This window comes from Octopus bimaculoides, chromosome 6 (assembly GCF_046866305.1).
Source record: "Octopus bimaculoides isolate indiv1 chromosome 6, ASM4686630v1, whole genome shotgun sequence".
Taxonomy (NCBI): Eukaryota; Metazoa; Mollusca; class Cephalopoda; order Octopoda; family Octopodidae; genus Octopus; species Octopus bimaculoides.
In genome coordinates, this window is record NC_142933.1 from 111178695 (window position 1) to 111192925 (window position 14231).

Sequence of the window (14231 nt, forward strand, 5' to 3'; positions counted from 1 at the left end):
ACATTCACTAACTATATGATTAACGCTTTCCACTTTTGATTTGCATAATCTACAATGGGAATCTACTTGGTTTTAGTCTATTTTTGTTTTTATCCAATTAGTCCTTAATGCTTGATCTTGTGCAACTACTAACAAACTTTCTGTCTCCCTCTTCAGCTTTCCCTTCTGCAGTCATAACCATGTCTCACTACTACTATTTGATGAAACTATCTTTGGGAATTTACCATGCAACACCTTCTCCTGCCAGTCAGATAATTTCTGTTCTTTTTTCTGGGTTTTTAACTTCGTTTTGTGTTTTGGTTTTCCTATGTCTTTCTGTGTCTCTAGCAGCTTTTTTAAAACTTTCTTCACTATTACCAACATAGGAGCCTCTATCTATTCTAATTAATTCTACGCAGTCTTCCACTGATATTAACGCTTTTCCATCTTCCTTTCTAGGCAAGTATAATCTTGCTACTCCTGCCCTTGAGTGGAGTCCTCCATTCATATTGAATTCCTTCCTCGTCCCTCTGTCTAGCTTTGCTAATTCAGTTTTGCTCCAATCTACAAAAGCTGCAGAGTATCTAAGTAATGATACTGACCAAGTATTTTTGGTCTTCACAAGATTCGAACCATTTAGCTTTTACTTCATTAGCTTCTTCACCCTTCTGATGTACTCCTTCTCAATTTTCGTTTTCATTCTTGTAGTTAGTACTCTTCTTATAATCCTAGATACTTATAATTCTGTCCATTTGGTAATTGGATGCCTTCACTGTTGACTACCTGTCCCCTTCTCATGACTAATATTACACACTTATCTATGCCAAATTCCATACCTGTATCTTTGCTGAAGAGTCTCACAGCCTGTATTAAGGAATCTATCTCTTTTTCGTTCTTACTAAAAAGCTTCACATCAACCACATAGAGCAAATGGTTAATTTTTCCCTTACTATTTCTGACCTGATACTCAGCCTTTGCCTTTCTTAATATTAAACTGAGGGAAATCAATCATAGAACAAATATTAAAGGAGACAACGAGTCCTCCTGGAAAATTCCTCTTTTGATACTAATATTCCCTAAAAGTGTGTCACCTGAGTATAGATCTACTTTCCATTTCTTCATGTTAAAGCTAATTAGTTCTCTTATGTTGTCTGCTATATTGAATATAATCAAACATTCACTTATCTATGAGTGTGGGATCATGTCATAAGATTTCCTATAATCTATCCATGCTATTGTTAGATCTTTCTTTCTAGCTTTTACTTTGTTTAAAACTGCTTTGTCTATATATAATAGATCATGCATTCCTCTAGCCTTTTTCCTGCAACCTTTCTGTTCTTCTGGCAGTGAATTCTGGTTGTCGAGTTACTTGTAAACACTTTCTGAAAGCATTCCTGTTAACAGCTTCCATACTAATGGTAAGCAAGTGATTGGTCTGTAGTTGCTAGCTATATTAGCCTTGCTCTTATCCATCATAAGGAGTATTGTTTTCCTTCTAGTCATCCGAACTGGTGTTATTCCTCCATTAAGACAATCCTGAAGTTGTTTCCTCAGTCTCCCATGTAAACTACTGAATTTCTTTAGCCAGTACCCTTGAACTAAAGCTTGTCCTGGGCCCTTCTAATTTGGCATTTTTCCTAATACTTTACTCATTAATACATTAGTTAATCTTAGATCTGGCTGCTTCTTACTGACAACTTCTTCCCTCACTTTCTTTAACCATACTGCATCTCCATTATGATTGACTAGTTTATCCCAAATATTACTCCCAAACGTTCTAGCTTCTTCTGTATTAGGTTTCTCATCTTCAGTACTTCGTTTTCCACTATCTGTTTGGTTATAAAATCTCCTTGTGTCTATCTGAAATAATCTATTCGTTAGATATTGATCTATTCTTTTCTTATATCTGGAGAGCTTGCCTGATACTGCTATGATTCGCTGGTTCAACTCTTCTTTCTAGTGCTGTCCCAAATCATTTCTCTTTGACTAAATATCTTTCCTTGATGCAAGACTTGAATCTTGTGTTTCCTAACTTGTTTGCTTTCCAGGCTTTTTTTCTACTCAGATCTTGTCTTGAAGTCTTCATTTTATTTTGTAGTCTCTTTTCCACATTTGCTCTCATTTATCTTTCCTTGTGAAATATCTAATCTGGAGACTACTACCCTTCCTGCATAGATCAATAAGTTAGTGTCTTCTATATTTTTAGTATCTATCCTCCTGATAACGGTCTACTTTCCTAGTCATTTCTTTTAGCTTCCTTCTGTTGATGTCTTTTAATGCTGGCAATCTTTTTCTTACTTCCTTACTCATTACTTCCTGCAACTCATCTAAAATCTTCTGATCTTCCTCAATTAATGCCAGTTGTACCTTCCTTATTGGTAATGCTATTATTATTTTTTCCTATTAGGTTCTTTGGTTTGAGATGTATTATGTTGTTGTCTGTCTTTCCACTGCCTTTTCCAATTCTCTTGTGATCTCTTCCACCTCCAATTCTGTCATCTACTTTCTTCTCCTAATAGCATGATCTACTAATCTCTGTTCAGTTACTTTAAACATATCCTTCCCTACACAATGTGTTAGCATTCGTTTCCTATAGCCTCTTCTTTTAGGTTCACTTTCTAAGTAGCACTGAATCACTATCCTGTTTTCTTTGCTGGTCTGCTTCCCCCTCTTTGTTCTATTATCTGCTGATGCTGCATTAGGATGACAGCTGTGGTCAGTCTACATCTTTACTGATCCACTGCCAAGCAAGAGGCCTTTCCTAAAAAGATCCGGCTTCATTTTCACTGTTACAGCCAGAGTTTTTTAGAAACTCCTATGTCTCATAAATTGAGGTAAGGTAACGTTCAGCACCATCATCATCACCACTATTATTTCTCAGCATCTGAAAGTCTCAAGAAATTTTCTATTTCATCATTTGTTGCACCTCTGTGCTGGTGGGGTGGTGTGTGCTACATTTTTTGTGGGGGAGAGATATTGTATTGTATCAGTATGTTTTCTTATATGATTTTGTTTGAGTCTTAGGTTGTATTAGCTTTTATCTTGTGTGTTGTTTGTGTAGCACAGGTTGTGTTCTTCTGTCTTCATATCGGCCTTCTATGGCACATGTTGTGGGTTTTGTTCATTTTGTTGGGTACTTACAGTATGAATTTATTCTTGTATGTTTTTGGAGGGGTATTGCATAGTAGTGTGTGTGTGTGTGTGTGTAACTCATAAATGAACTATTTTATAGTATCTATGATTAGCCGTTCACCGTTCTTTCTCTTTTGGTTGGTTTTGTTATGGGTTCCGTTAATTATTATTATTATTATTATTATTATTATTATTATCACTTTCATTATCATCTTCTTTCAACTGTTTCCTTTCTTGCCGAGTGCCTTCCTGACACCTAGGGCAGAGGCACGCACTGTATACATTAGTAGGCCATTAAAATAATCACACCAGCTTGTTAGTTTACAAAGTCATGTGATAGAAAAAAGGGGAAGAAAGACAGAGAGAAAAAGGAAAAAATATAAAATATAAAAGTAAACAAAGAAAATAAAGGGCAAAAAAAGGAAAAAATTCACAGCAACAATGCTCTTCTCAGTACATGTGACCAGTTACCAATTAAGACAATCTTTTGTACTTCATGCATGGAAAGTAAGCTAGGGATCATTCTTAGATAATTTTCAGTTCCGTTTTTGATCATTTCAAGTACTCCTACAATCACTGGTATTGTAACCATCTAGAGATGCTATCTTTGCTCCAACTACTGTGGGCTATTATTATTATTATTATTATTATTATTATCATCATCATCATCATCATCATCATCATCATCATCATCATCATCATCATCATCACCATCATCATCATCATCATTATTATTATTATTATTATTATTATTATTATTAATATTCTAAGACAGCAAGCCGGCAGAATCATTAGTGCATGTTCTGAGTTCAAATACCACCCTGGTTGACTTTGCTTTTTTATCTTTTTCAGGTTGATTAAACAAAGTACCAGTCAAATACTGGAGTTAATGTAATTGACTTCCCTCCCCCATCAAATATGCTGGCTTTATACCAAAATTAGAAACAATTTTTATGATCATCGTTAGATTTTCCTGGATGGTGAGCCAGTGTAGTCTCCATTTCTAACAAATGCTTTTCTGCTGCTCATCTCTTTGATGAAGCTGTAATTCTGGGTCAAGAAAACACCAAGATTAGGCACCTGACTTCTGGAATGTTATCAGGCACTCACCATTCTCTACCAATTAGGCAATATGATCAGTGGAAATTCTACAGCGGAAGTAATGTATAGAAATCTAATGGTGGATAAAAGAGATGACGTTCTCAGGAAAATTCTTAGCATCAACGAGGATGAATTAGCTGATCTATTTTGGAGGACTTTCGGGTCCAGTGCTATTATGGATAAATTCCAGAAATCCCTGGCTTGTTAGTGCTACTGAGGAGATAAACTCTACAGGTACGGATGTGCTGTCAGGTGGGACTGTCCAAGAGGCTCGCAGAGTGATGAAACCATTCTGCATACACTGATGCAATGCCTAAGTATTGTTGGCTTGTGAAGTTGTGTCAAACAGCTGTTATCATGTGTGGGATGAATTCATCTATTGGCCAAACCCATGCTGAGTATTGTTCCACCACCCTTCTTTAAGAAGGCAGGACAAACAGTGTTCCAATGTCCAGTAGCTATGGCAAAAGAGGCTGAAAGGATTGAGGAAAAACACTTTCCTCTTCAGTCAAGCTCTCATCAACTTTTTTAAGTTCCAATTGGAATGGAAATTAAGGATGGAGAGGCAAGTGGTACCTCTCAGTGAATTTGTGAAAAGATGGATGACTGTGGCAAAAATGGTCTAGAGTGAATGGCCTGTAGATTGGAGATCAGGAGAGAGGGCTTGTACCTTTGGTGGTCAGGGTAATCTTGGATCTGTGTTGTTCCTTGACTGGCCTAAGTTGGAGTTTCTTTTGTATCAGAAGGACTACATCAATCATGTTATCACACACTTTGTATACTTCAATCGCATTTCAATGTCTTTTTCTATTTCTTTCTCCTCAAACTTTATGCAAATCCCCACAGAAATTGTTGTCTGCCCTTGTGATATCCTCTTCATCTATGTCTCTGCAGCTAATAAAAGAAATCATCATCATCATCATCATCATCATTATTATTCATGGTATGCACAAATGTTTTACATTCAGAATCAATGTCTGAAATACCGAGTCACAACCAATTTTCTAAGATACGGAGGACCTTTCTTACAATCCTTGCCTTTTCCCCATTAGAGCAGATTTCTGAATTAATGCAACTCTCAAAGTTAAACCAATCTCAATATTATTAATGTCATTAAAAAAGTTGGCAAGCTGACAGAATCATTAACATGCTGGACAAAATGCTTAATCGTATTTCACCAAATTGTTATGTTCTGAGTTCAAATTTCTCCAAGGTCGACTTTGCCTTTCATCCTTTCAGGGTTGATAAATTAAGCACCAGTGAAACACTGGGGTTGATGGAATCAACTAGTCCCCTCCCTGGAATTTCAGGCCTTGTGCCTATAGTACAGTGGTTCCCAACCATTTCACTATCAAGGACCCCTTTTATTTAAATGAGTTTTCTCACAGACTCCTTTTAAATATGCTTATCCTTATGTATATATATATATATGAAATTTTGAATTTAGTTCATGGACCCCCACCAGTACTATCTTTGCGGACCTCCAGGGATCCATGGACCAAAGGTTGGGAACCATTGTTATAGTAGAAAGCATTATCATCATCATCATCATCATCATCATCATCATCACCACCATCGTCATCATCATCATCATCATCATCATCATCACCACCATCGTCATCATCATCATCATCATCATCATCATCACCACCATCGTCATCATCATCATCATCATCATCATCATCATCATCATCATTATTAACAATAAGAAGAGTGCAACTGTTATCGAACAAACAATATTTCGACACTTTGTGTATCTTCCCCAAGTTCAAAATAATCATCTCAATCTAGTTCTTATTGTTCCTTTACCTTAGGGAGGAGTAACATCAATCCTTGAATATTATTCTTATTTTTCTTCTTCTTCTTCTTCTTATTATTATTATTATTATTATTGCCTTTGCACAGCTTCTAACGCTGGAGATGTACTACAGTGCCATCTGTTAACTACCAGTGAACTAAGGTAACACCCCTTATTTTTCGAGCACCACCCGGAGTATTCAAGCGGTTCTAAGTAGTGCTGTTTTCTGCAAGTGCTCCATCCTTATTGCAGCCCCTATTTGTTCCATTATTATTATTATTATTATCATTATTATTATTATTATTATTATTATTATTATTATTATCATTATTATTATTATTATTATTACTACTACTACTACTACTACTATCATTAGTAGAAAGGATTGTTATTATTATCATTATTATTATTATTATTATTATTATTATTATTATTATTATTATCATTATTATTATTATTATTATTACTACTACTACTACTACTACTATCATTAGTAGAAAGGATTGTTATTATTATCATTATTATTATTATTATTATTATTATTATTATTATTATCATTATTATTATTATTATTATTACTACTACTACTACTACTACTATCATTAGTAGAAAGGATTGTTATTATTATTATTATTATTATTACCATTATTATTAAGGTGGCAAGCTGCCAGAATCGTTAGCATGCCAGGTGAAACGCTTAGCAGTATTTCATCTGCCACTACGTTCTGAGTTCAAATTCCACCAAAGTCGACTTTGTCTTTCATCCTTTCGGAGTTGATAACTTAAGTGTCAGTTGCGTACTGGAGTCAACCTAATTGACTGGCCCCTCCACCAAAAATTTCAGGCCTTGTGCCTATAAAAGAAAGGATTATTATTATTATCATTATTGTTATTATTATTAGTTCATATTTCACTGAAGTATGAGTTTTGCCTTTCATTTTTGGTGGGAGTCAATAAAATATGCCCCAGTTGAGCAGTGGGGTCGATGTACTCAACCAGTTGTCTCCTTTAAGATTTCAGGCCTTGGGTCTATAGTAAAAACAATTATTATTATAGTTGTGAAGTCACCTTTGCCTGTCATCCATTCAGGGTTGATAAGTACCAGCTGAGCATTGGGGTCAATATGATCAACGAAACCTGTCCCATCAAAATTACTGGCTTTGTGCAAAGATTTAGAAAGAATTATTATTGCTGTTGCTGTTGTTGTTGGGTGTGTAGCCTCAATTAACTGTTGTTTGAAGAAGAAGGGTAATGGTAGTAAGTACAAGGGATGTATGTTCTACAGGATAAGCCATAGCAGTCGCAGAGATAGATTGAGGTTGTGCAGTAAAGGGGAGGAAAATAGCAGTTTCAGAGAGAGGCTGAAGACATGTTGCTTAGCAGGGGAGGGAATTAGGATAGATTTCTGGATTTGGTGGTAGGAGGAATGGTGGGAGTAAGTGCATCACCGGTAGTCTAACAGGCATGGCTTTGTACAGAGGACAAGGTTGAAAAGTGCAAAGAAACACAGAGAGAGGGGGACAGAGAGAGAAGGTGGGAGAGGGAGACTAGGGAAAAGGGAGAATATTATATTAAGACAGCAGTAGCAGAGAAAGAAAGAGAGAGAAATGAGTGAGTAAAGTAAATAAAGAAGGAAGAATTTCTTAGTTTTTTGGCAGATAGAACAAAGATTAAGAATGGGCAGTGTGGTGGATTAAGAATGTTTGTGCGTTAGTATGAATGTGTGTATGTGTCTCTGAATGTGTGTGTGTGTATCAGCATCATCATTCAACATCTATTGTCCATGCTGGTGTGGGTCAGATAGTTTGACCAGGAGCTGCAAGCTGGGGAACTGTACCAGACTCCAGTCTGATTTGGCATAGTTTCTGTGGCTGTATGGCCTTCCTAGGGCCCACCACTTTACAGAATGTGCTGAGTGCTTTTATGTGGCACTGGCATGAGTGCTTTTTATATGGCACCAGCACAGAACTCTTGCAGGCCAATCCTCACCCCCAGGGGGTCCAGTCTTAACACTTCTGATGTGGAGTGCAGGTCATCTTGAGTAGAGCAAGGCACCAGGCATTTTGGTCCTTTGTCATCTTGTCTGAAAGGTTCAATGTCCTGCGGTCATTCTTCAGTACTTCACCCATGTCTTCTTGGGTCTCCCACTTCCACATGTTCCATCTACTTTGAGAGATTGGCACTTCTTTATGGAGCTGTCAGCATCCATCTGCATCACACGACCAAACCAGTGTGGTCTTCTCTCTTGCACAAAGCGACTGACTCCTCTTAGACCTAACTTCTCTCTCAGAAGACCGGCACTTTGTTGAACATGTACACTTACATTACACAGCCAGCAGAACATACTAGCCTCATTCCTCTCTAACCTTCGCATGTCCTCTGCATTCAGGGCCCACATCTCACTGTTATGTAGAATTGCTGTCCCTATACATGCATCACTCAGAAAGAGAAACTCTTTCATAACCAAAACAGGGAACAGGTCTCTGAATTTCCTCCATCCTATTCTTATTTTAGCTATCACAATCTCCATGCATCCTCTCCCACTACAAATTTGGTCCCCTAAGTAGCAGAAATTATCTGTTACCCCTAATGAGCCACCAGAGCATTTGAGAGAATCAATTTCCCAAGTTTTTATGGATCCTGTGCATCTTCCACATATGATCACCACCTTTTTTGATAATCTTCCTATTAACCCCCTGCACCTCTTGTGTGTCCATAGCTTACACTGGGTACACCATATGGAGTTCCTACCTACACCTTTTCTACAAATCGAGCAGGGTCACCTACCTGAAGCAGGTAAGGGGGGGGGGTCCTGTCACTTTCCTTACTAAGACCTTAGTCTTTGCTAAGTTAACCTTAAGGCCCTTAGATTCCAGATTTTGCTTCCACACCTGAAATTTCTCTTCTAGCTCTGATATGGAATCTGCTATGAGGGCAAGATCATCAGCATACTGTAGTTCCCAGGGGCTGCCGGTCTTGAATTCCTCTGTTATGGCCTGAAGGATAATGATGAAAAGGAGGAGACTAAGGACTGAGCCTTGATGAACCCCTACCTGTACACTAAATCTTCACTGTACTCATGGCTAAATCTCACCTTACTGACCACATCTTTGTACATGGCCTGTACAGTTTTCACAAGCCACTCTTTTATCCCTAACCTCCTCAGAGCTCACCATATCACACAGCAGGGAACTCTATTGAAGGCTTTCTCTAGATTAGCAAATACCAAATATAATGGTTTCCTTGCAGTTGCCTGACTATGAAAATAGCATCGGTAGTGCTTCTCCCCTGAATGAAGCATTTTGTTTAACTTAATTCTGCTCCTAATTAATTGTTTGACCTAATTCTGCTCTTAATTAATTGAACTACAACTCTCTCTCCATTATTTTCATAACCTGGTCCAGGAGTTTGATGCCTCTGTAATTGCTTCTATCTAAAACATCACTCTTATCCTTGTAGCAGCTAACAATAATGCTGCTACACCATTCCTTGGGTAATACACCTTCCTGAATGACCTGATTAACTATGTGGGTGACTAGGTTATATCTTACCTTAGCGGATATTTTGAGCATCTTAACCATGGTTCTGTATGGACCAGGGACTTTCCTAGTTATCATGTTTTTAATTGCCTTATCTACTATACTGCTGTCCATTGGATAGCTGGTCCTTCTGTTAGGTTCACACGAGGAAAACTTTCTTTGTCCCATTCATTCTCTACATTTAGCAGTCTCACATAGTAACTTTTCCATGCCTCTTCTTTCTCCACATCACTAAGTGCAAGCGTACCATTATCCATCCACACACAGTTCTCATCTACAATAACTCAATTCTCACTGACACACTGTCTAGCAATCAGAACACTTCAAGTCTCTGAACTTCACACTGTAAGACTTTGGCAAACCTCTTTTTTCCTGCTACTACCCTAGCTAGATAAACCTGATATCTAGCCTCCCTTTTAGTCTTCTGATATGATTCTTTGCTACCCACTCTTTCCAGACCTGTTTCTTCTCTTTTATGGCCCTGTCAATGTTATTGTTCTACCACTACATCACTCTTGGTCTGGTAGGGGCTTTACTCCAACCACAAATTTGGTCTGTCGCCCTTAGTAGATTGTCCCTTAGGAACTTCCAGTTGTCCTCTATGTCATATGTCTCTATCTCTCGCTCCTCATCAAAGGCCTCATTAAGAACACCTTTAAATCTCTGCCTGTTTCAAGGATCCTTGAATTTCCACAGCCTCCTTTTCTATATTGGCTAGCATCTCTGCATCGTTCAGGCCCTAGGCCTAAAGTCACTAACCACTAGCTTATGCTGAGTTGCAAATTCTTTACCCAGGAAATATTTTGCATGTAGGATTCCTCACCATACAGGTGACAGGCACAGCTGTAAGATGCATTACGGATCTATAGCAACTGGAAGGGCATGACCCAATTAAAATAACAATGTGTGATGTTTGGAGTAAAGGGAAATGAAAGTGTCGCTTCTGGAGTTTGAAAATGACCACTATACCGATAGGTAACTGTGTAGAAAAAATTTACAATCAATAAATGTCTTAGAACCACCAGTCACTCATCTGGGAAGGGCTTGAAATCAATGTTACCAACTGGGGACTATATGTGTCACAGTGATAATAAAAAGACTCAAAGGAGGTCTGCAACAAAATAATTTTACTCAACACTTTGCAAGTGAATCAGTGGAGGCAAAGATGCATCTCATTTACTTGACAATTTATGTACCACATTGCAGAAATCACAGTGTAAGTATATCTGAAAGGATAGTCTTACACTGTTGTACCGTTGAATTACAAATAATGCTCATCTGTTATGTTCGGGTGACCCTATAGCTTCCAATGGTACAACTCTATTCGTCTTTGCTTAGGAAAAATGACTAAATTGTGGGTGTGAAGTCGCCATGAAGGGGTCTTTGTAATTTCTAAGAAAAAGAAATTTTAGAAATATTACTTGTGTGTAATATGTATGGTTAAAATTTCATCAACATCAAAAATATATGAATTTTCATGGGAGTTATGGCCGTTATACATAGAATATAATTTTCAAATTTCATAAAGATCCATTCAGTACTTTTGATGTAGTTTTGGATAAAAAAACAAATGACTAATGTGTGTGTTTGTGTGCATGTGTATGTGTGTGTGGGGGGGTGTATATATGTATAGATATCTGTATGCATGTATATGTGTATATCATCATCATCGTTTAACGTCCGCTTTCCATGCTAGCATGGGTTGGACGATTTGACTGAGGACTGGTGAAACCGGATGGCAACACCAGGCTCCAATCTAATTTGGCAGAGTTTCTACAGCTGGATGCCCTTCCTAACGCCAACCACTCAGAGAGTGTAGTGGGTGCTTTTACGTGTCACCCGCACAAAAACGGCCACGCTCGAAATGGTGTCTTTTATGTGCCACCCGCACAAGCCAGTTCAGGGGCACTGGCAACGATCTCGCTCGAAAATCCTACGGGAGCCAGTCAGGCGGTACTGGCAACGGCCACGCTCAAAATGGTGCATCTTATGTGCCACCCGCACAAGAACCAGTCCAGGGGCACTGGCAACGATCTTACTTGGCTTGCCGGGTCTTCTCACGCACAGCACATTTCCAAAGGTCTCGGTCAGTAGTCATCGCCTCGGTGAGGCCCAATGTATGAAGGTCTTGCCTCACCACCTCAGCCCAGGTCTTCCTGGGCCTACCTCTTCCACGGGTTCCCTCAACTGTTAGGGTATGGCACTTTTTCACGCAGCTATCCTCATCCATTCTCACCACATGTCCATACCAGCGCAATCGTCTCTCTTGCACACCACAACTGATGCTTCTATATGTGTACATATTACATGTACATCTATATATATACATCTACACATATGTATACATATACATGTATGCATATAGATGTGTGTATATATATATATATATATATATAACCCATGCTAGCATGGAAAGCGGACGTTAAACGATACATGTACATATACATCTATATGTATACATGTATACATATACATCTCTCTCTCTCTCTCTCTCTCTCTATATATATATATATATATATATATATATATACATGTATATGGATACATTCGTGCAGATATATATATATATGCATGTATGTATATATATGTATGCATGCCTGTATATATGTGAGAGTATAGTTTCACTGTAGTAGATTCAGTATGAAAATGAAACCAATAAAGTGAAAGTATCTGTCACTACAGTATCGAAATGTGATTGTTTCAGTTAGTGGAATAGTTTCATTTTTAAAGTGAAAGTTTTTGACATGAGTGTTTTTGTTTCACTTTTGACATGTAATACTTAAATAGTGGAGGAGATATGATGTTGCTGTGGGCTTGAACTATGCAAGAAGTTAAAACTTTTTTTTGACTGAAACACAACCGGGACCCTAAGTAAGGCATGTGTAAAATTTGAATGAAATTAGTTGTGTAGTTCTCGAGTTTTAGGGAATCAAACAGACACACACACACACACACAAACAGACAGACACACAGACAAACATTCTCATTTTTATAAATATATATAGATATGTTTGTGTGTGTGTGTGTGTGTGTGTGTGTGTGTGCATGTATATCCATTCAGTTCATTTACGAGAAACATTTTGAATATGCATGTAAAAGCTTCTATTTTATTATGCTAGCTACAGCCCTAATGATACCAACAAGCAATAACAATTCAGTTTTTTGGGGTTGTACTGAGCCGTGCTGATATAATGTAGGATAACTATAGTAATAATAATAATAATAATAATAATAATAATAATCATCCATCAATAGAATTTATAAATATTCTTGTGCATTGCTATGCATGTTTCCACAAATTACATATTTCTTGTGATCATAATCCATATTCCTAAGATGTTTACACTACAGTCCATCGTATCCATGAGTATCGAGTGAATCATATTCATGCATTCATTTCTTTGAGCAATCCATCCATCATGGATTATTGTTATTATATATATATATATATATATATATATATATATATACAGTGGGCTTCTTTCAATTTCTGTCCACCACATTCACTCACAAGGCTTTAGTCAGATAAGGGCTCTAGCTGAAGACATTTACCCTAGGTGCCACATAGTGGAACTGAACTTGAAACCACATGGTTAAGACGTAAGCTTTTTCTCCACACCACCATGCCTGAAAATGTGTGATCTTCATTCCTTGTGCTCATGTATTAAATTTAGCTCCCTCACAAATCTGGGAAGAGAAAACGAAAGCACAACATATATATATATATATGTATATATATATATATATATATATATATATATATATATATATATATATATATATATATATATATATATATATATATATATATGTATATATATATATATATATATATATATATATATATATATATATATATATATTGTGCTTCCAAAATCTAAATTTCATTGAGGTGAGTGGGTCTGCTTAAGACCTGCATATTACCTGTAACCCCAGTTATTTGTCATCTCTTCCATAAGATTCACCTGATATCAGCCTTCATTACTTTGTCCCATATCTTCCTTTTCTACAAGTTCCATCCTCATTAAGTTATCAGCACTTCCCCATACAACTATTTTCATCCATATGCATCACATATTCATTCATTCAGCACTGTCCTCTTTCTTGAACACTACATCTGATTTCTCTTATGTCAAGTTTTTCTCTCAGCACATTTGTACTATGTTTTTCATACACACTATACATTGCACATCTATTGGAGCATGCTTTCTTCATTTCTTTTCAATCCTCTCAAGTCCTTTACATTCAAGGCCCATGTCTTACTATCGTACAGCATTGTAGGTCTAACACAAATATATAGTCTGCCCTTTACTTTATAGGCCAAGACCTTTGTTACTAGCATTAGCAACAGCTACCTGAACCTTTTCAACCTGTTCTTACCCTGGTTATTATACTTTCAGAGCAATAACATCCTCGGATAATTACATCTCATATGTAATAAAAGCTACTGACCTCTTCTAGTGAGCCGTTCAGGTATCTTTGAGAATTTATATTCAGTGCACTCATAGTATAAACTGCTTCAGTACATTTGTCACATAAGAAGCTTACCTTTCCTGTTTGTCTGCCTGTGATTCCCCTACATCATTTATGTCTCTAGCTTATATTGAGTACAACATAAGATGTTTATATCTACCTCTTTTCTCTACATGAAGCAAAGCTATTTTCCCTGTAGATGCCAGAAT